Genomic DNA, 24,248 nt, shown 5'->3' on the forward strand with positions numbered 1-24,248 from the left:
TTCTGAGACTGTTAAAATGAGAGCTAGTTCCCAGATTAATCCAACCTGACTCTGGTCATTCCAGCAAGTTCTATCGAACCTGTATATCTATGAGCATGTTTAGATTAGGGGCTTTCAGCAGTCTGAGGAAGTACTGCATCTCATTGATTATACCCCTGCCCATGTCACAGTAAGGTCTAGAAGATGCATAGAAATCTATTTGGGGGAAGATGGTTGAGGGGTGGGGGTGGGGGTATATTGGATGGTTTGTTTGCACTTCACATTGCTCATGAGCTAGTCTGATAATCATTTTTAACCCAGTTATATAATAACTTGATTATCTGGGATTATAGTAGTATGAAATTTCCATGAAATCCCCAAACATCAGTTGGCTATTAATTTTAACTTCTACCTTCCCCAAACTTACCTAAGGACACCTAACAGCAGGTAAATATCCTTTTCGTGACCTCGATCTGGGGAAACTAGAAATTAGTACCCTGACATGAAGGTGTCTAAGAATTTGGGCACTGAAGCCTAGTGGAAAGAGCATGGGACTGGGAATCAGAGGACTTGGGTTCTAATCCTGGTTCTACCATTTGCCTGCTCTGTGACCTTGGGCAAGTCACTGACTTTCTCTGTGCCTCAATTTCCTCATCTGTAAAATTGGGTATTAGAGTGTAAGCCCCATGTGGAACAAAGACTGTGTCTGACTTGATTATGTTGTATCTACTACAGTGCTTCCCCCTCTCAGGATTGCACCTGGAGAGTTTCCAGCACTCTGCCAGTCTCAGCTATGGGAGAGAGAGTCAAGCAGAGGCCTACTTATTCCATTGCTGGCTTGGGCAGTGGCTAGCTAGTAGGAGATAATCTGCTACAATTCAAAACTCCCCTATGCTGGGCAACAGTGGCATGGGAGAGAGTTGAGAGTGGAGACTCAATTTCACTGCATGGTAATCCACTTCCATAATTATACCAAGAAAACTTTATGGATACGCTATCAGAACAATTGCAGAAGGAGGTGGGGTGTTCTGGGAGAGATGTGTCCAAAGAGTTGCTATGGGTCGGAGATGATTTGGCAGCATAAAGCAAGACAAGACACTACAGAGTTTGGCACATAGTAAGCACTTAATGAATACCACAAGTTTATGGGTGAGGGGGAAAGGAGGAGGCTGTGGCTTTCCATGATCTGTTTCTCAACTGAAAATGAACATTTTTGACTTCTTCTCATAGAACCACCACCCTGTGGGGAAAATCCCCCAAAAGCAAGTTGTCCTGCAGGGTACACTCCAGAGAATTAACTTTCAATTAAATAATAAAATAGCAGCATGGTCTAGTGGATAGAGTCCGGGACTGGGAGAAAGACCTGAATTCTATCAAGGCCCCGCCACTTGCCTGCTGTGTGACCTTGGGAAAGTCACTTAACTTCTCTGTGCCTCAGTTTCCTTATCTGTAAAATAGGGATTAAGACTGTGAGTGTCACGTGGGACAAGGATTGGGTCCAACTTGATTAACTTGTATCTACCCCAGTGCTATGTGCCTTGCACATAGTGAGCTCTTAACAAATACGATTAAAAAAAAATCCCTCCTCCCCACCCATGCCTCTTCTGTGCCCCTGGTGTTCACAGATGCCCAGGGACCAAATAGTGCCCAGCATCCTCTCCCACCCCCAGGCAACACTCCATCCTAGCACTGGATGAATCAGCAGTGCAGTGGCCAAAGGGAAGATAAAATCCTAGACAATACAGAAGCCACCCAACCAATCCTATATCTTTATAGTATGTAGTTCACAGAACATAAAAATACAAGCAGTGCTATTGCTGAGCCAGACCGATGGATTCTGTCTCTGGCAACGACAGCAGGGTGCCTGGAGGAACAGTGTGAGGGTTGCCCTTCTCAGCATCATTCTAAGGGAAAGAGATGTACCATTTAACATCCCTCATATTTCCCTCCACATCTTTACAGTCTACCTCATATTTTGTCCTGGTTTTATTTTAATCCCAAAATGATCAGTGTCCACTCAGCAGCATGTCGATTGTACACATAATATACAACTTGTCCTTTCTCTCAGAGCTAAAGTTGCCTCTTCTGTGTGGGGACCAAATCCAGTCTTGGCAGGAGAACAACCTCATTCATCAAATTCATATTTGCTACCTCTTGACTCAACCCATCTACCCTCCATCAACCACCGCATGACACTGACTTTCAAAACACCTCCTGGCATACTCGGAAGGGACCGCTATAATTCAAAACTCCCCTATGCTGGGCAACAGTGGCACGGGAGAGAGTCGAGAGTCTCACAGGGAAGAAGGATCAATACAATAAGCTCTACAAGACTTTACTGGGGAAAGTCCTGGAAGCCCAGGGTGGTCAATCTTGGAGAAAGGAGATGGAGTTTCTCGTGTTTTCATTACAGACAGATGTCTTTTAGACCCTGAAATCTCCTGGTGAGAGCCTGAAAAGTCTGGGAGAGTAGGTTAAGGAGGGAGGAGGAGGATGGAGGAGAAGGAGGAGGAGGAAGATGGAGAAGGAGGAGGTTGGCTTCCTGACTGAGTTTAGTCACAGAAAACTGAATGGGTATTTTTATCCTGTAAGTATTTGGCAGTGAGGGTCAACTGGAGTTGCCTAATATTTCGTTGTTAGTGGCTTGTTTTCAGTAGGTTTTACCTTTCTTTAGGGGGTTTAGTCTTTTCTTTAAAGGGGTCAACATCTCCATTTTATTTAGATGCACCCTCACTAAGTAAGTTTATCTTGAGAGGTGGCATTGTCTGTTCTGAATAGGAAAGATCTATATAGGCAGCAACATTAGCTATGTGGATAACAAGTCTGTAGAGAGACAAGAGATTGGTCAGGGCTGCATAGGATAAAACAACTGCTAATTTCAAAAAACAATCCCCCAATCTACATATCCCTTAAATGATGCAGTTATTTCCAGGTTCATATTCAGTCACACCAAATGTAGGCTAAGCAGATGGTAAACTGTGGGCCTCTAGACTGTAAGCTTGTTTGGACAGATGATGTGTCTACTAACTCTGCTATAATGTACTCTTCCAAGTGCTTAGTACACTGCTCTGCAAACAGTAAGCACTCAATAATTATGATTGATTGATCAGGTTTTGGGATCAGTTGAAATCTATTTACTTCAGCATGGGCAGAAGGGGAGTTGGTCTACATTACTGTATCTTATAGCATTTATCTCTACTGGCCCAGGAGTCCACTTGACTGATAGCTGCTGCCTGGGAGCCTGGCCAGCTCTTCCTTCCATTTCTATCCCTGCAGGTGGCCTGCCTGGCCTCTGGGAGCTGCCTTGGGACTCTGGATGGAGGTGACAGATTAGGGAAATGGGGCTGGAGTCCTGAAAAACCTGAAATGCTGGCTGTTAACCAAGTAGACATGCCATGCCGACATCAAGGGCTCCTGGGAGGGTAGAATGGAAGGGAGACAGGCTATGTGGCTGGAAAAGTTGTGCACACACAACACGCCCCCTTTCTGAACCCAAAACCTGGTTTGATAACAAGAGTTATATTTTCTCTGCAGGTTTGGGTCGAGAGGAATTTTCCCTTAAAAATATACTCTGAAAACTTTCCCTTCACTCCCTTACACATCTGGCCATTGACTAATTGTCCGGGTTCACTTTCATCCAGACCGTCCTTTCTGTAAGAACCTGAGTGAGAGGTATGGAAATAACAGTTGGAGTTAGCAGTAGAGGCTTGGAAAAAACTACTAGGAAACTGATGTTAGATGAGGTCAGAGGCAAAATGACCTGTAGGGCCTGGTAGATGGAACTTGGCATAGATGAGGGTCAGTTGCCCAGACCAGGCTGGGCTCAGGGAACTCACCAAAGCTTCCACTAAAAAATGATTTGGTCACTTTCCAAATATTGTACTTTCCCAAATCCTTATAAGGTACAGCGCTCTGCACACAGTAAGCGCTTAATAAATATGATTGACTGATTCTCAGTAACGGTAATTGTGGTATTTGTTAAGCTCTTAATATGTGCCAGGCACTCTTCTAAGTACTGGGATGGATACAGGCAAATTGGTTTGAATAGGGCTCACATTCCTACTTTCCAGATGAGGGAACTGAGGCTCACAGAAGTGAAGTGATTTGCCCAAGGTCACACAACAGACAAGTGGGATTAGACCCAGGGTTCAGTCATGGGTTCAGTAATGGGTTCAAATCCTGGCTCCACCAATTGTCAGCTGTGTAACTTTGGGAAATTCACTTAACTTCTCTGTGCTTCAGTTACCTTATCTGTAAAATGGGGATTAAGACTGTGAGACCCCCCTGGGACAACCTGATCACCTTGTAACCTCCCCAGTAATTAGTGCTTTGCACTTGGAAAGTGCTTAATACATGTTATTATTATTATTATTGTTATTATTAGAACCCAGGTCATGGTGCATTATCGGATGTGAAGTCCATCCTAGCACTGGTCACAAGGGAGAGAGCCCTCACCAGGAGCTGGAATAGTGTTTTTCTTCTATTATACATCTCTGAGTGCTTTGTACCGATTTCGTCTTCACCTTCCATATTTTTGCCTACAGAGCACCTAGAAGAGGCTCAATAAATGCTGTTGATGTTGCTGCTGCTGAAGGGAGGAGTTTATGTCCCAGAATACTTTGGGTGGCCACCACCCTGAGGACTGGAACTGGCCCAAGACACAGAGTCTCAAGTAATTTTAAAGGGTCTGCTTTGATCCATTAAAAACAAAATTAGGCTATAGGGGAGCCAGAAAGGCTGAATGCCAAATTTTATAGCCTCCATATGGGTTGGGCCAGTCTTGGGTCATTCTGGAACTGGATTGGTAGCATTGTAAAAGCGGGTAAAAATATAGTTTTGGCAGAACTGCGATGGTCAGGTACATGCCAAGTCAATAACAGAGTTGGTCCAAATATAAAGGACTGACAAAAATGTATAGGCTGAACAAGCCAAGTTATTACCAGCAAATGAGGAAGTAACTGGGACATGTTACAGAGATTACTTGGGATTGAATAAGTCTCTAGGGAGTGAGATAACAGGGTGAAGAGGAGCAGGATCAATTGTCAAGTTAACAGTTTTGTTTGAGGTTAGGATAATTCAGCCCTTTCGCTCCTGCTCCCAGGAGTAAACTGAAGGAGAAAAGGGTACTGGTGCACTTTCAGCTCGTGGCCATCTTCCTGTGCTGGAGGCATCGCTACACTGTTTCCTGACAAGATGCTCTGATTTTTTGTCATCTCACAGGGGATGCAGGTCAGCCCTAATCTGGGATCTCTATAGGGTAGTACCCTTCAGTATTCCTACAGAGAAACCACACAGGTCCGAGCACCACTGCTTAAAAACCTTGCTGCTTCAAGCCCCCTCTCTCATCTCAAGTGACTGCCCTGCATGATGGGAAGGAGCCTAATAGCTGACAGATCTATATTGGAAACTAAGACAGTACCGTCGTCGTTAATGGAGGTAGCAAACTTAAATAATGGGTAACAGCTGTTGTACTTAAAGAGAACCAACACTTAAAGGAAACAGATTGCCCTCATCCTTACTTGATGAAGTCTAAACCAGAGTGACTTGCTTTTGGGGCTTATGCTGCGGCTGCTGTGAAGTACTGTCAGTGATGTGGGGGAGGAAGAGGTGTCATGTGGTGGGTGTGTTTGTCCTTCATTTTCATAGGTGACACTATTGATGGTACTACTCTAGTCATGGGTATAAGTGGCTGAAAAGACCTATGGATAGTCCTCGGATGCATTCAAAGTCTGAAAACCTAAAGACAGTTTCTTGATATCCTCCTGTGCTTTCCATTTGCAGGGCTTGACATCTCTTGAAGCCTTTAATTTGGGTAGGGACCGTCTCTATATGTTGCCAACTTGTACTTCCCAAGCGCTGAGTACAGTGCTGTGCACACAGCAAGTGCTCAATAAATACAATTGAATGAATGAATGAATGAAAAGACAACAACTTGTCTTAGAGAAGCAGCGTGGCTCAGTGGAAAGGGCAGGGGCTTTGGAGTCAGAGGCCATGGGTTCAAATCCCAGCTCTGCCAACTGTCAGCTGTGTGACTTTGGGCAAGTCACTTAACTTCTCTGTGCCTCAGTTACCTCATCTGTAAAATGGGGATGAAGACTGTGAGCCCCCCGTGGGACAGCCTGATCACCTTGTAACCTCCCCAGCGCTTAGAACAGTGCTTTGCACATAGTAAGCACCTAATAAATGCCATTATTATTATTATGATGATGATGGTTACCAGAAAAACACTACTGTCACTATTTAGTAATAAAATAGTAATTATGGTATGTGTTAAGCGCTTACTATGTGCCAAGCACTTTTCTGAGCACTGAGGTAGATACAAGGTAATCAGATTGCACACAGTCCCTGTCCCACATGGGGCTCACAGTCTTAATCCCCATTTTACAGATGAGGAACTGAGGCATAGAGAAGGGAAGCGACTTGCTCAAGGCCACTCAGCAGACAAGTGGCAGAGCAGGGATTAGAACCCATTACTTTCTGACTCCCAGGACCACGCTCTGTCCATTATGCCTTGCTGCTTCTCGATTTGTCCTGCAAAATTCAGGTAGTATGAGAGACTCTTTTACTATGTCTTTAAAATATCCCCTGCTTGCATATGGCCCCTTTTAGTTCTCCATTTAGCATCTGCTTGGAAATCATGCTATCATCCGGATCTTTTCACATGTTGCCAAGAGCATTGCCCCATGCTGGTGAGCTGACTGCATTCCAGGACTCTGTTGCTGGTAATTTTGGCCTGCCATTTGATGTTGAATAGGCTTAAAGGTGTAGTGAAACTTCTAAAGAAGCTGATATGCCTTCTTTGGTAGATATAGATCTCATAGCCATGGGCAATGGATAGACCTTCACCATTGTGTACGAAGCTTAATGACTCATTGTTGCCAAACTCTGTCATCTCCCAGAGGCTCTGTTGACCTCCTTGATTTAGTTTTCACATTTGTCTCGTTGTACCACTGGAGAGTCCAAACTGCAGAATTCAGTCGGGACGCTGAGTTCCGAGTTGGTAATGAAAATGTTGGTGACAGCTGTTTATCCCCAAATCATTTCCTGGATGTGGAATGAAAGATGATTTTTGCCCACTTAGGCAAGAGGAAAATTACATCTGACTTCTGGTAGGTCTGTCTTTGGTAGACAGTCCCTCTAGGCACGTAAGCTCATTTTGGGCAGGGAATGTAGCTGTTATTCTTATATTGTATTCTCCCAAGTGCTTAGTACAGTGCTCTGGATGCAATAAGTGCTCAATAAATACAAGTGACTGACTGACTGACTGGTAGAGCCTACAAGCTGATTCTGCTCTATGAATGTCACTGTAGCCTGATTACTACTGTAGCCTGCTCACTGTAGCTAGCTTACTAAGCTGTTTAATCATACTGTGGGCTTTGGACTCTATTTTCCAAGATGGCAGTGGAGAAGAAACAAGTGTTCCCACCTTGTATGGAAAGTGCCAGGACGTGAGAGAGTACTACTGGTTCCAGAGGCTGGGGAACTTGGGCAGGAATGAAGAAGCAGACAACCTAATAATGATATCATCCTCCTCTCTTCTTCCCAGTCCCGTCAGCTCCCCACTTTTCCAGTGAGAAACCAGGCTGTTGTCTCAACTCTGCCACACCTGTTTCCAAGTCCCTTCATCAGGTGAGGAAGTTGGTGTGGGGTTGAAAGTATTGATTTTAGTTCTTCTCTAACCTAGGTCTCTATATGCTAATATTTCTGACCACTTATTGTAATTGAAAATCCCAAAATATTTCCCAATGTCACAGAGTAAACACGTTAATCTTAATATCTTGGCTTAGCTTCAGGTCGTGGAATTCTCTGCTCCATACCCGAATGTTCATGTGCAGTTTCCACTGAGCATGGCATTTTGGCATTCAATTTCTCAGTTGGGCCACCTTGCTATGCCCTGATGAACTGATCGATCAGTCAATCACAATTACTATGTAATTACTGTGTGGAGAGCACTGTAGTAGGCACTTGGGAGAGTACTGTGTAACAGAATTGGTGGACATGTTCCCTACCCTCAGGGAGCTTACTGCCTAGAGCTTACTGATGCCTGATAGCCTTTGAAATTACCGCAAGTGTGGAAAAGTCTGGAACCCTGACTCCTGGTTAGTTTCAACACCCTGTTCCTACACACAGGGAATAGTGTTTCCTGAAATTTCATCACAGTGCCTACATTATGGCAAAATGTTTTTCCAGGATCCCAGAATGCCTTGGCCTATGTCAATAGGTGTAATAATAAGAATAATAATGATGGTTTTGGTTAAGCACTTACTATGTGCCAAGCACTGTTCTAAGCGCTGGGGGGGATACAAGGTGATCAGGTTGTCCCATGTGAGGCTCACAGTCTTAATCCCCAGTTTACAAATTAGGTAACTGAGGCTCAGAGAATAATAATAATAATGATGGCATTTGTTAAGCGCTTACTATGTGAAAAGCACTGTTCTAAGCATTGAGGGGGATACAATGTGATCAAGTTGTCCCATGTGGGGCTCACAGTCTTAATCCCCATTTTTACAGATGAGGTAACTGAGGCTCAGAGAAGTTAAATGATTTGTCCAACGTCACATAGCAGATATGCGGTGGAGCCAGGATTAGAACCCATGACCTCTGACTCCCAAGCCAATGCTCTTTCCACTGAGCCACGCTGCTTCTCAACCTAGGTGTACTGAACTAGAGTCACAATAATAGGTCCCCTACTGCCCAAAACAGCATCCCCCTGTCTTGAATGTTTGCAGGTTAAACTTTAAGATCAGAATCAAAGTATTTCAATTTAGTTTGAGAAAGATCTGCTAGAGATCTTCAGCATGATGAGGAATTCAGTGGAAGGAACAATGAACTCCTGATGTCTTAACGTTAATTCAGGATTGAGAACGTTTTTGAACATAACCTAAGGTGTGGCTTAGTGGAAGGAACACAGGCCTGGAAGACAGAGGACTTGGGTTCTAATTCTGGATCTGCCACATATTGGCTGTGTGACCTTGGGAAAGTCACTTAACTTCCCTGGGCCTCAGTACCTCATCTATAAAATAGGAATTAAGACTGTGAGCCCCAGGTGGGACAAACTGATTATACTGTATCTATCTCAGTCCTTAGGACAGTGCCTGGCACATAGCAACTACTTAACAAATGCCATTAAAATACACACATGCACACACACACAAAACCTCCTTCCAAGGACATTGTTGATACAATTACAATATGATTTTTTTAAAGACATTATGTAGTTTAAAGGATTAAAACAAAATGACCGGGACTGTCTTATAGGATTTAACTGATCCTCTGATGTTCTTGAAAAGAAGTTTACTTTAGAATATAGTTCTGCAATATAAATACATTGGTTGGAATTTATATCTACCTTATTTACCATACTTGTCACAGTATATTCTGTGGAGTGTTGGTTTGCTTTAGTGTGGCAAATCCTGGCTGATACGCAGCATTCTCTGACCTTTATTCCACAGTTTCCTTTACCTTGATAAACAGATCCACTGTGTCATATCCTATTAATATGAAGTTAAATCCTTCCTAGAAATCAAAAATGAATGACACATGCTCCACTTCCATCAACTCTCTTTGTTTTAAAAAGACTCAGTCATCAACCTGAAAACTAGAAAACAGAAAACTTATACCATAGCCTGTGATTTCACTACATGTCTCGCATAGAATACAATGCAATGTCCGATGAAATGGTTGTGTGCTAGCATACACAGCATCAGATCAAGGGGAAGTACCACAGTGTGAGTTTTTCTTAATGCAGGTATTATGAGAATGTAATCCCTATGTTATAGAAAAACCAGTGTATTATCCCCATCAGTAGTATTTATTAAGCACTTATTTACTGCAGAGCACTGTACTAGATACAGCTATATAGTCCAGTAATTAATCTTTTTGGTCCAGTTTCTCAATTTGACCTCAACAAGCCTTCCTTTTTTTAATCGTACAATTAGGGTACCTAGTGTTGATCCTTTCCTGCCTTAACTCAGCCCTCTCTTCTGCCAGACAAAACTATTTCTCCTCCCTTATTGACACCCATGCCCATCACCCCCGCCAGCTCTTCCGTACATTCAACTCCCTTCTCAGGCCCCCGGTTCCTCCCCCTCCTCCTTCCCCCACCCCCAACGATCTGGCCTCCTACTTCATTAACAAAATTAAATCCATCAGGTCCGACCTCCCCAAAGTCTCTTCCCCCCTTTCTCCAACCCCCCGGCTCTCAACACTCTCTGCTACTCTCCCATCCTTCCCAGTGGTATCCTCAGAGGAACTCTCCTCCCTCCTCTCAAGTGTTACTCCGGCCACCTGTGCTTCTGACCCCATTCCCTCTCATCTTATGAAATCTCTCGCTCCATCCCTTCTCCCCTCCTTAACTTCCATTTTCAACCACTCACTCTCCACTGGTTCCTTCCCCTCTGCCTTCAAACATGCCCATGTCTCTCCCATCCTAAAAAAACCCTCTCTTGACCCCACCTCACCTTCTAGTTATCTCCCCATATCCCTCCTACCATTCCTTTCTAAACTCCTTGAACGAGTTTACACTCGCTGCCTAGAATTCCTCAACAACAACTCTCTCCTCGACCCCCTCCAGTCTGGCTTCCGTCCCCTACATTCCACGGAAACTGCCCTGTCAAAGGTCACCAATGACCTCCTGCTTGCCAAATCCAACGGCTCATACTCTGTCCTAATCCTCCTCGACCTCTCGGCTGCCTTTGACACTGTGGACCACCCCCTTCTCCTCAACACGCTATCTGACCTTGGCTTCACAGACTCCGTCCTCTCCTGGTTCTCCTCTTATCTCTCCAGTCGTTCTTTCTCAGTCTCTTTTGCAGGCTCCTCCTCCCCCTCCCATCCTCTTATTGTGGGGGTTCCCCAAGGTTCAGTGCTTGGTCCCCTTCTGTTCTCAATCTACACTCACTCCCTTGGTGACCTCATTCGCTCCCACGGCTTCAACTATCATCTCTATGCTGATGACACCCAGATCTACATCTCTGCCCCTGCTCTCTCCCCCTCCCTCCAGGCTCGCATCTCCTCCTGCCTCCAGGACATCTCCATCTGGATGTCTGCCCGCCACCTAAAGCTCAACATGTCAAAGACTGAGCTCCTTGTCTTCCCTCCCAAACCTTGTCCTCTCCCTGACTTTCCCATCTCTGTTGACGGCACTACCATCCTTCCCTTCTCACAAGCCCGCAAACTTGGGGTCATCCTCGACTCCGCTCTCTCATTCACCCCTCACATCCAAGCCGTCACCAAAACCTGCCGGTCTCAGCTCCGCAACATTGCCAAGATCCACCCTTTCCTCTCCATCCAAACCGCTACCCTGCTCGTTCAAGCTCTCATCCTATCCCGTCTGGACTACTGCACCAGCCTTCTCTCTGATCTCCCATCCTCGTGTCTCTCTCCACTTCAATCCATACTTCATGCTGCTGCCCGGATTATCTTTGTCCAGAAACGCTCTGGGCATATTACTCCCCTCCTCAAAAACCTCCAATGGCTACCAATCAATCTGCGCATCAGGCAGAAACTCCTCACCCTGGGCTTCAAGGCTGTCCATCCCCTCGCCCCCTCCTACCTCACCTCTCTTCTCTCCTTCTACTGCCCAGCCCTCACCCTCTGCTCCTCCACCGCTAATCTCCTCACTGTACCTCGTTCTCGCCTGTCCCGCCATCGACCCCCGTCCCACGTCATCCCCCGGGCCTGGAATGCCCTCCCTCTGCCCCTCCGCCAAGCTAGCTCTCTTCCTCCCTTCAAGGCCCTGCTGAGAGCTCACTTCCTCCAGGAGGCCTTCCCTGACTGAGCCCCTTCCTTCCTCTCCCCCTCGTCCCCCTCTCCATCCCCCCATCTTACCTCCTTCCCTTCCCCACAGCACCTGTATATATGTATATATGGTTGTACATATTTATTACTCTATTTGTTTATTTATTTATTTATTTTACTTGTACATTTCTATCCTATTTATTTTATTTTGTTAGTATGTTTGGTTTTGTTCTCTGTCTCCCCCTTTTAGACTGTGAGCCCACTGTTGGGTACGGACTGTCTCTATGTGTTGCCAATTTGTACTTCCCAAGCACTTAGTACAGTGCTCTGCACATAGTAAGCGCTCAATAAATACGATTGATTGATTGATTGATTGATTAGGGAATGAAATTAACCATTCACCCCCGCCACCTAAAATGAAATAATATAATTGCATGACCACATGGAGAGAATTCTACTTGCTAACAGAAAATAACTACGAAGTTAGATATACAACTAATTGGAGGACAGAAGCTGTGCCCACAGAGGTCTAAGGTCCGAAAAGCTAGCTTTTGGAGATGTCATTATCGAACAAACTTCATGCAGAACTTCAATATTTTCAACTAACCTGATTGTCTCTGTATCTACACCAGTGCTTAGTACAGTGTCTGGCACAGAGTAATCACTTAACGGATACTATTAAGAAAAAAAAAACTATAAGAGTACCTGGATGTGTGCATCCACCATACAACTCCAACCACCCTCTTAGAACTCTACAGCCAAAGGAACTCAAACTAGAGACTGTGGATGATCAGAGACAACACTTCCCAACTCTTCCCATTTGTTTTAATTGACTTCTGATGGTAAAAACCAATTCTATACGTGGACATGTTATCCTTCTGATCATATTATCTGTTTTCACAATTTCCCAACTAGAGAAATTTAACATCTCTGTTTAACATCCCTTTCCCTAGTCCCTATCTACCAGAGATAGGAGAGATGAAGAGCATCAATCAGTCATATTTGTGTGCTACTGTGTGCAGAGCATTGTACTAAGTGCTTGGGAGAGTACAATATAAAAGCGTTGGTGGACATGTTTCCTGCCCAAAATGAGCTTCTGGTCTTTAAGGAAAGCAGCGTTGCTTTGTGGAAAGACCACGGACCTGGCACGTCACTTAACTTCTCTGTGCCTCAGTTACCTCATCTGTATAATAGGGATTAAGACTGTGAGTCCCACGTGGGACACAGCCTGTGTCCAATCTGATTAACTTTTACCCACATGCTTAGTACCGTGCTTGACACATAGAAAGTGCTTAAAATATTATTTCTTTTTAAAACGAGCATAGGCCTATGAGTCAGAAGACATGGGCTCTAATTCTAACTCTGCTACTTGCCTGCTGTGTGACCCTGGGCAAGTCACTTAACTTCTCCATGCCTCAGTTTCCTCATCTGTAAAATGGGGATTCAATTCCTGTTCTCCCTCCCACTTAGACTGTGAGCCCCAGGTGAGTCAGGGACTCTGTGCAACCTGCGTATCTTGATTCTACCCCAGTGCTTAGTATAGTACTCGGTAAAATCTAAGGACATAAAACTGCCCACTAAACCTAAAGTATTGGCAGGGTGTGAGATCTAATGTTCAGGCGAGGAAAAAAGCCCCAACTCCTGATAGTGAATTGGGAATGTTGTCGTCAGGATGCTGGAGCGGGCTTTCGGGTAAGACTAGTCAAACCCTGGCACAAGATCATCCCCAGTCTCCGGTTGGAAGGGGACTTGTCTAGAGACTGTTGCACTTTACTCTTCCAAATGTTTAGTTCAATGTTCAGCATACAGTAACCACTCAATAAATACCATTGTTTGATTGATTGATTGATCTCGCCAACCGCAGAGGGCACTCCCTGAAAACTGGATCGGGGCTGAACACTGGATTTTCTAAGTGCAAATTCAGGTTAGAGGAAAATCTTCCAAAAAACTAAGAGACAACTAAAAAAATTGAGGTGATCATTATCCAGCTGAATATATGACACTCCAAAATAGAAAATGAGGCCAGAATCTGTGCTGGTCCCATTAGCGTATTGTCTCTTGGTCCTGAACTCAGGCATTTCCACATATAATTGGTGCAAAGGACCCGCACTATTTAGTGAGATGCTCCACAGTTCAAAATGCAAGAGGTACAAGGCACCAGAAAGATCAGATGAGAGAAGGAGGAACCGAGCCATCCATAATGCTGACAGCTGAATAGCAGGGTAAAGTAAGAGAGGAAAGTTCTTTAGTGATGGTTCATTGCCAGCCACCCAAGTTTGAGGCAAAAAATCCAGCGGGCAATGGATAGCATATCATTACAAAGAGTATCAATAATAAATTCTAGCTACCCAGTGGAAAACTTGAAATCCCCCTCTACATAAGAAGGAAAAGTCCCATGTGTGTATATTTAGAGATACTTGTATATTTAGGATCAATCCTTAGGAATGTATATTTAAATGAAAATCAGACATTTGAAAATGCAAATGTTCTCTGTCTAAATGCAAATTATTAATTATAAAAACATTGTGAACTTTTCCTATTTTAATAATTAACTACATTTTAAAACATTTATACTAGGCAGAAAAACATAGAAGGCGGGGATTAAATGATGGCAGGACAACAGTTGGGAACAAACCGTTATGTTCTCGTCTGGTACCTATTACATAGACAATCCTCAACAATAAACCTAAACAGACTATTTATAGATGAAGTAAAGGAATGTCTATGGAAGCTACCTTTTCTACCTGAGGCTGAAGGCCTGGATTTAACTTTGGGACTCTATCTGGTTCAGGGAAATGGCTGTGTGCCATGCCCACCGAGAGAAGAGGGTCAGGTGGGCTGTTTCTGACCCTCCAAAAGGTTACTTAGAGAAGAAGCATGGCTGAGAGGAAAGAGCATGGGCTTTGGACTCAGAGGTCATGGGTTCAAATCCCGTCTCTGCCAATTGTCAGCTGTGTGACTTTGGGCAAGTCACTTAACTTCTCTGTGCCTCAGTTACCTCATCTATAAAATGGGGATTAAAACTGTGAACCCCCCTGTGGGACAACTTGATCACCTTGTAACCTCCCCAGCGCTTAGACCTTGTCACCTCCCCAGCGCTTAGAACAGTGCTTTACACATAGTAAGTGCTTAATAAATGCCATCATTATTATTATTATTGGAGCCTTTCCTCTGCTGGTAGCACTCTGTGGTGGGCTTTAGGGATTAGGGGTTAATGAACATGATCCATTTGTGGTTGCTCTCTGTAAGCCTTATATCCTGGTAATTCATCCCGAGCGTCTCTGTGCAACTGATAATTACCCCTCCTCTTCCTCCTGGAAAGAATAATTCAGAGTCATTCTGGTGGGGAAGCATGATGAAATGCTGAGATGCCATTTCAGCAAGCTACTCCGTTGTTCCGGGTTTCTCTAGCCTGTGACACTCACTCAGCCAAGTCCCCAACTTTCAAGGACGCCGGGATTATTTTGGGATTGTAAGGAGAATGTGGGACAACACGAAGGGACCAGCTCTTGGCCACACGTGCCCCCGACTGAAGGGGAAGTCCAGTTTAGGCGGCACACAGATCTCTCAGTGTCGTTGTGGGCAGGGAGTGTGTCTGTTATATTGTTGTAGTGTACTCTCCTGAGTCCCTAGAAATGTGCTCTGCAAACAGTAAGCGCTCAAAATGATTGATTAATAGAAACCTTACAGGGAATGGGGACAGATGTGATCTGTCCCCCTCACTCCCTGCCTGGGGGTTCAGGCTTTCCTGCAACCCTTTCGCAGAAGCAGCATGGCCCAGTGGATAGGCCACCAGCCTGGGAGTCAGAAGGACCTGGGTTCTAATCCCAGCTCCTCCACTTGTCTGCTGTGTGACCTTGGGCAAGTCACTTAACTTCTCTGTGCCTCAGTTCCCTCATCTGGAAAATGGGGAGTAAGACTGTGAGCCCTATATGGGACAGGGGCTGTGTCCAACCCAATTATCTTGTATCTACCCCGGAGTTTAGAACAGTGCATGGTACATAGTAAGTGGTTAACAAATACCATAATTATTAATTATTATTATCATCCTTCAAGTAGGGTTTGTACTAAGTCAAGATACCTAGCCTCCTCCCCAATCCCCATTCGTAGCCCTCAAGAGGGACCCTGAGGCTCTCCTGCTATTTGTGCCAGACACAGCAGGTCTCATTCATTAATTCATTCAATTGTATTTATTGAGTGCTTACTGTGTGCAGAGCACTGTACTAAGCGCTTGGAAAGTACAATTTGGCAACAGATAGAGAGAGTCCCTACCCAACAACGGTCTCACAGACTAGAAGGGGGAGACAGACAACAAAATGAGGTCTCCTGAGGTCTCTCTCCTCAGGTCCTGATTTACCCGAGGTTTGAGGACTCACCAATCTAGCAAACACCGTGTCTCTTTGCCATCCTATTCATCTTTGGCCTTGTATTTGCCGGCCTTGAGCAGTTGGGCAAGTGGCCAAGAACTTCCTGGGATGTAATTGGGCTGTTGAAGAGCATTAACTCCTTTAGGCCCCCAGAGTACCATTTCAGCCAGCTCCTGCAGCACTGCCCTGATGGGAGAAAGGGTCAGTTTTACATTTTATCGAAACGGTTAAAGGGAGTGACGGCCCATTGCCAACGCCATCCCAGAACCACATCTGGTATGATGCAGCATCTGGAATGAAATCAAAGCGGCTGGAGACCGGAGCTAGGCCCACTTGACTTCCTCCTGAAGGCAGTAAAATGGCTGTAAGGCCTCAGTCACTTCCAGTAGTCACATCCCGCATCACACCTGGGGCCCTATTTCCCCAGCTGGGCCCTGGCGGTGTTTTGATACTGCTCTGCCAGCGTGAGGGAGGGTTCAGGGGAAGTTGATAGGTCATGCCCTGGTTAGCTGCAGCAACCATGACCACAGTATCACTTCCAGTTTCTATGTCAACTCCACCACAGCTCCAGCCCTGCCTGATGGTCCAGACCGGCTGAGAGGAGGTAATAATAATGATGATGGCATTTATTAAGCGCTTACTATGTGCAAAGCACTGTTCTAAGCACTGGGGAGGTTACAAGGTGATCAGGTTGTCCCGCGGGGGGCTCACAGTCTTAGTCCCCATTTTCCAGATGAGGTAACTGAGGCACAGAGAAGTTAAGTGACTTCCCAAAGTCACACAGCTGACAATTGGTGGAGCTGGGATTTGAACCCATGACCTCTGACTCCAAAGCCCGTGCTCTTTTCCACTGAGCCATGCTGCTTCTCTATAATAATAATGGCATTTATTGAGCACTTACTATGTGCAAAGCACTGTTCTAAGCACTGGGGAGGTTACAAGGTGATCAGGTTGTCCCGCGGGGGGCTCACAGTCTTAGTCCCCATTTTCCAGATGAGGTAACTGAGGCACAGAGAAGTTAAGTGACTTCCCAAAGTCACACAACTGACCACTGGTGGAGCTGGGATTTGAACCCATGACCTCTGACTCCAAAGCCCGTGCTCTTTCCACTGAGCCACGCTGCTTTGTGGCAGAGGTGGCAGAGAAGGAGAGGAACAGGAGTGGCACAGGACCAGGCGCACTGGCATAGACTGCAGCGGTAAATGTGAAACCTGTAAGAAGCCATGGGTGATCCTGACACAGTGAATGTGAATGTCATTCACTCATTCATTCATTCAGTCATTCATTCATTCAGTCAGTCAACCGTATTTATTGAGAGCTTACTGTGTGCAAAGTACTGTACTAGCACTTGGGAGAGTACGATAAACTACAGACACATTCCTGCCCACAGTGAGCTCCCAGTCTAGAGGGGGAGACAGAAATTAATATAAATAAATAGCTAAATGAATAAATAAATAAAATAAATGAATAAATTACAGATACACACATATGAGCTGTGGGGATGGGAGGGAGGATGAATGAAGGAGCAAGTAAGAGTGGCGCAGAGGGGAGTGGGAGAAGAAGAGAGGAAGGCTTAGTCGGGGAAGGCTTCTTGGAGGAGATGGGACTTCAGTAAAGTTTTCGAGTGGGGGAGAGCAATTTTCTGTCTGATATGAGGAAGGAAGGCGGCGAGATAGACAAGATCGAGGTACAGTGAGAAGCTTAGCGTTAGAGGAACTAAGTGTGCGGGCTGGGTTGTAATAGGATGTCGATGCCCAACTTGTAGCCAGAGGCCTCGTGGGCCACCTCCACAAGTCACCCCAATCCATGGCATGAATCTCTTCCCTGGTCCCTCATAGAGGTGGGTAGAGAAGGGGGTGGGGAAGAAAGAAAGAGAAGAAGACTGAGAAGTCGCATGGCCCCACGTGTAAAGCACAGATCTGAAAGTCAGAGGGACCTAGGTTTTAATGCCGGCTCCACCTCTTCTCTGCTGTGTGACCTTGGACAAGTCACTTCACATTTTTTAATGGCATTTATTAAGCGCTTACTAAGTGCAAAGCACTGTTTTAATCAATCAATGAATCAATCAATCGTATTTATTGAGCGCTTACTGTGTGCAGAGCACTGTACTAAGCGCTTGGGAAGTACAAGTCGGCAACACATAGAGACAGTCCCTACCCAACAGTGGGCTCACAGTCTAGAAGGGGGAGAAGGGGTTTTAAGCACTGGAAAGGTTACAAGGTGATCAGGTTGTCCCACGGGGAGCTCACAGTCTTAATCCCCATTTTACAGATGATGTAACTGAGGCACAGAGATGTTAAGTGACTTGCCCAGAGTCACACAGCTGACAATTGGCGTAGCCAGGCTTTGAACCCATGACCTCTGACTCCAAAGCCCGGGCTCTTTCCACTGAGCCACGTTGCTTCTCACTTCTCTGGGCCTCAGTTCCCTCATCTGTAAAATGAGGATGAAGACTCGGAGCCCCATGTGGGACAGGAGCTTTGATCAACCTACTGAGAGCTCACCTCCTCCAGGAGGCCTTCCCAAACTGAGCCCCCTCCTTCCTCTCCCCCTCCCCATCCCCCCGCCCTACCTCCTTCCCCTCCCCACAGCACCTGTATATATGTTTGTACAGATTTATTACTCTATTTATTTTACTTGTACATATTTACTATTCTATTTTATTTTGTTAATATGTGTTGTTTTGTTGTCTGTCTCCCCCTTCTAGACTGTGAGCCCGCTATTGGGTAGGGACCGTCTCTATATGTTACCAACGTGTACTTCCCAAGCGCTTAGTACAGTGCTCTGCACAGAGTAAGCGCTCAATAAATACAAGTGAATGAATGAATGAATGAACCTGATTAATTTGTGTCTACCCCAGCACTCAATACAGTGCCTGGCACATAGTAAGTGCTTAACAAATGCCATTTAAAAAAATAAAGAGGATGAACTCTGTCCCACTCTGTCCAAGCTAGGGAACACCACTGGTTCTCTGTCTAGGGGCAGCCTGGAAGCTCCACAGCTAGAAAGGTGAAGGCCACTAGCCTTGCAACAATTCCCGGGTGGTGCAGAAATCCCTGCTCCGCCACTTATCGGCTGTGTGACTTTGGGCAAGTCACTTCACTTCTCTGGGCCTCAGTTCCCTCATATGGAAAATGGGGATGAAGATTGTGAGCCCCACGTGGGGCAACCTGATCACCTTGTATCCCCCCAGCGCTTAGAACAGTGCTTTGCACATAATAAGTGCTTAACAAACACCATTATTAGTATTAGTATTATTAAATCCAAGGTGCTCACTGACAGAAGAGGCAGTGGTGGCTAGTGGTATCTAACTTTACCATCACTGCTGTCAACACCACCATCCTTCCCACCTCTCAAGCCCACAAACTTGGCCTTATAGAACAGACCTGGGAGTCAGAGGATCTGGGTTCTAATCCCAGTTCCACCACTTGTCTGCTGCGTGATCTTGGGAAAGTCATAGAACTTCTTTGTGCCTCGATTCTTTCAACAGTAAAATGGGGATTCAATACCTGTTCTCCCTTCTCCCCCTTCTAGACTGTGAGCCCACTGTTGGGTAGGGACCGTTTCTATATGTTGCCAACTTGTACTTCCCAAGCGCTTAGTACAGTGCTCTGCACACAGTAAGCACTCAATAAATACGATTGATTGATTGATTGATTGATTCTACTTAGATTATGAATCCCACGTGGGACAGGGACTTTGTCCAACCTGATTAACTTGTAAGCACTTAACAAATACCATTCTTATTCTTATTATTGCTTGCTGAGTGACTTTGGGCAAGCCACTTAATAAAAATAATAATAATGATGGCATTTGTTAAGTGCTTACTATGTGCAAAGCACTGTTCTAAGTGCTGGGGGGGATACAAGGTGATCAGGTTGCCCCACGGGGGGCTCACAGTCTTCAACCCCATTTTACAGATGAGGTAACTGAGGCTCCGAGGAGTTAATACAAGGTCCAAGGTCACACAGCAGACATGTGGTGGAGCCAGGATTCGAACCCATGACCTCTGTCTCCAAAGCCCGGACTCGATTCGAACCCATGACCTCTGACTCTAATGGCCGGACTCTTTCCATTGAGCCACACTGCTTCTCTAATTTCGTAACTTCTCTGTACCTCAGTTTCCTCATCTGCAATAGGGGGATTAAATCCCTGTTCTTCTTTCTACTTAGACTGTGAGTCCCACGTCGGGCAGGGACTGTTTCTGACTCTTTTGGACTGTGAGCCCGCTGTTGGGTAGGGACTGTCTCTATATGTTACCAATTTGTACTTCCCAAGCGCTTAGTACAGTGCTCTGCACATAGTAAGTGCTCAATAAATGCGATTGATGACATGAATACCTTGAGCCTACCCCAGCACTTAGGACAGCGCTTGACACTAGTAAGCACTTAACAAATACCCAATTATTACTATTATTATCATCATCCTTGACTGCTCTCTCTTTTATACCCGCATATTCAGTCAATCACCAAATCCTACCAGTTCTTTCTTTACAACCACTCCAGAATTCACCCCTTTCTCTCTATCCAAAAACAGCTACCATGCTGATCTAAACATTTGTTCTGCCCCAACTTGATTACTGCATCAACCTCCTCCAATCCTTATTTCAATCTGCTGCCTGGATCATTTTTCTTAAACATCGTTTTGTGCAGCGTGCCCTGGTGGAAACTGCTCAGGCCTGAGAGTCAGGGGACCTGAATCCTAATCCCAGCTCTGTCACTTGCCTGCTATGTAACCTTGGGCAAGTCATTTAATTTTTCTGTGCTTCAGTTTCCTCATCTGTAAAATGGGGATTAAATAATAACAATAGTAATAGTAATAATAATAATGGCATTTGTTAAGCACTTACTATGTGCAAAGCACTGTTCTAAGCGCTTAGGGGATACAAGGTAATCAGGTTGTCCCACGTGGGGCTCACAGTCTTAATCCCCATTTTACAGATGAGGGAACTGAGGCCCAGAGAAGTGAAGTGACTTGCCCAAAGTCACACAGCTGACAAGCGGTCGAGCTGGGATTCGAACCCATGACCTCTGACTCCCAAACCCGGGCTCTTTCCACTGAGCCACGCTGTCCCTGCCCAATATGGGACTCACAGTCCAAGTAGAAAGAAGAACAGGGATTTAATCCCCATATTGCAGATGAGGTAACTGAGGCACAGAGAAGTTAAGAGGCTTGCCCAAAGTCACACAGCAAGCAATAATAAGAATAAGAATAATAATGGTATTTTTTAAGTGCTTACAAGTTAATCAGGTTGGACAAAGTCCCTGTCCCACATGGGATTCATAATCTAAGTAGAAGGGAGAGCAGGTATTAAATCCCCATTTTACTGTTGAAAAAATCGAGGCACAGAGAAGTTAAATACCTCACTGTGAGTCCCATGTGGGACAGGGACTGGGTCTGACCTGATTTTCTTGTATCTACCCCTATGTTTAGACATCATCATCGCCATCAATGGAATTTAATAACTCTTAACTGTCTGCAGAGCCCTGTAGTATGTGTTTAGGAGAGTACAATCCAATAGAGTTGGTAGACATATTCCCTGCCCACAACAAACTTACAGTCTAGAGGGAGAGACAGACATTAATATAAATAAATAATTTATGAGAGAATTTATCGACATGTACGTAAATGCTATGGGATTGAGGATGGGATGAATATCAAATGCCCAAAAGTCACAGATCCAAGATCATAGATGATGCAGAAGGGAGAGGGAGCTAGGGAAAAGAGGACTTAATCAAGGAAGACCTTTTAATAATAATAATAATGTTGGTATTTCTTAAGTGATTACTATGTGCCAAGCACAGTTCTAAACTCTGGGGTAGATACAAGGTAATCAGGTTGTCGCACGTGGGGCTCACAGTCTTAATCCCCATTTTCCAGATGAAGTAACTGAGGCACAGAGAAGGTAAGTAACTTGCCCAAAGTCACTCAACTGATAAGTGGTGGAGCCGGGATTAGAACCCACAACCTCTGACTCGCAAGTCTGGGCTCTTTCTACTAAGCCACTCTGCTTCTCTTGAAGATGTGATCTTAATAAGACTTTAAAGGTGGGAAGAGTGGTGGTCTGGTGTATCTGGAGGTGGAGGGAATTCCAGGCTGGGAATGGATGTGGGAATGGGGTTGGTGGTGAGACAGATGAGCTTTGGGCACAGTGAATAAACTGGTGCTAGAGGAGCAGAATATTTGGGCTGGCTGATGAAGGAGATCAGTGAGGTAGGATGGGGGGTGGGGGGTCAAGCTGATTATGTGCCGCAAAGCCAATAGAGTTTCTATTTGATGTGGTGGTGGATGGGCCACCATTGGAGGTTCTTGAATGGGAAGATATGGACTGAATATTTTAGGAAAATGATCTGTGTAACAGAGTGAAGTATGGACTGGAGTGGGGAGAGACAGGAGGCAGGGAGGTCAAAAAGGAGACTGATGCAGTAGTCAAGTCGGGATAGGATAAGTGTTTGGATCAGCGCAGTGGCAGTTTGCATGGAGAGGAAAGGGAGATTTTTCCCATGTTGTGAACATAAAACTGAGCCCATTGTTGGGTAGGGATTGTCTCTATCAATCAATCAATCATATCTATTGAGCACTTAGTGTGTGCAGAGCACTGTACTAAGCACTTGGGAAGTACAAATTGGCAACATATAGAGACAGTCCCTACCCAACAGTGGGTTCACAGTCTAAAAGGGGGAGACAGAGAACAAAACCAAACATACTAACAAAATAAAATAAATAGAATAGATATGTACAAGTAAAATAAATAAATAGAGTAATAAATATGTACAAACATATATACAGGTGCTGAGGGGAAGGGAAGGAGGTAAGATGAGGTGGATGGAGAGGGGGACAAGGGGGAGAGGAAGGAAGGGGCTCAGTCTGGGAAGGCCTCCTGGAGGAGGTGAGCTCTCGGTAGGGCCTTGAAGGGAGGAAGAGAGCTAGCTTGGCGAATGGGCAGAGGGAGGGCATTCCAGGCCTGGGGGATGACGTGGGCCGGGGTTCGATGGTGGGACAGGTGAGAACGAGGCACAGTCTCTATCTGTTGCTGAATTGTGCTTTCCAAGCGCTTAGTACAGTGCTTTGTACCCAATAAGCCCTCAATAAATGCGATTGAATAAATGAATGAAAACAGATAGGATTTTGTGACTCTGTGGATTGAATGTGAGAAATGAGTCAAGGACAACCAAGGTTTTGAACTTGTGAAATAGGAAGGATAGTGGTATTAACTACCCTTATGGGAAAGACATCGGGAGACTGGGGTTTGGGAGGGAAGATAAGGAGTTTTATTTTAGACATGACTGTCCCATTGGACTGTTTTAAGTACAGTGCTTGGCACATAGTGAGATCTTAACAAATACCATTATTATTATTATTATTACTGTTATATCTCCCCACTTTTCAGGAACCCCCACTTGTTGTTCATTTCTCTCTGCCTCAAGCAGAAACCCCTGGCCACCAGCTTCAAAGCACCAATTCAGCTCTCTCCCCACTTATTTATCCTTATTTGCCTTCCACTACACTCCAGCTCCCCTCTCAGGGTCGCACCTGAAGAGTTTCCAGTAATCTGCCCATCTTGACTACTGCAGGAAGAGTCAAACAGAGGCCTATCCATTCCATTCCTAGCTTGGTTAGTGGTTAGGAAGTGGAAGACAATCTGCTACAAGGCAAAACTCACCTGTGCTGGGCAGCAGTGTCATGGGAGAGAGTGGAGGGCAGAGACTCAAGTTGACTGCGCGGAAGGAGGCAACCACTTCCATATTTTTCCCAAGAAAACTCTATGGCACACTACCAGAATAATTGCAGATGGAGGTGGAGCGTTCTGGGAGAGATCTTTCCACGGTTTTGCTATGGGTCAGAGACAACGCGACAGCATAAGACTAGACTAGACACTCGCTTCACTTCTCCCCAGCCAACCTGCTTACTGTGCCTCATTCTCATCTCTTTCGCTACCGGCTTCTTGCTTACACTGTGCTGCTTGCCTGGAATGCCCTTCCCTTGACATCCAGCAGACCAGAGCCCTTCTCATCTTCAAAGCCCTTCTGAAATGATATCTCCTCCAAGGGACTTGCCTTGATTAATCTCTCATGTTGGTAAAATATGATATCTACTCCAGCGCTTAGAACAGTGTTTTGCACATAGTAAGCGCTTAACAAATGCCATAAATAGAATAGAGAG

General features: G+C 45.2%; 1 non-coding gene across 1 annotated transcript; it reads left to right on the forward strand.

Moving 5' to 3' along the window:
* Window positions 1–720: 720 nt before the first annotated feature.
* Window positions 721–858, forward strand: LOC119944888. The gene has a single exon (XR_005456030.1). It is a non-coding gene; the product is annotated as a small nucleolar RNA SNORA7 (small nucleolar RNA).
* The last annotated feature ends 23,390 nt before the right edge of the window (window positions 859–24,248 follow it).

Source organism: Tachyglossus aculeatus, chromosome 23 (assembly GCF_015852505.1).
Source record: "Tachyglossus aculeatus isolate mTacAcu1 chromosome 23, mTacAcu1.pri, whole genome shotgun sequence".
NCBI classification, from domain to species: domain Eukaryota; kingdom Metazoa; phylum Chordata; class Mammalia; order Monotremata; family Tachyglossidae; genus Tachyglossus; species Tachyglossus aculeatus.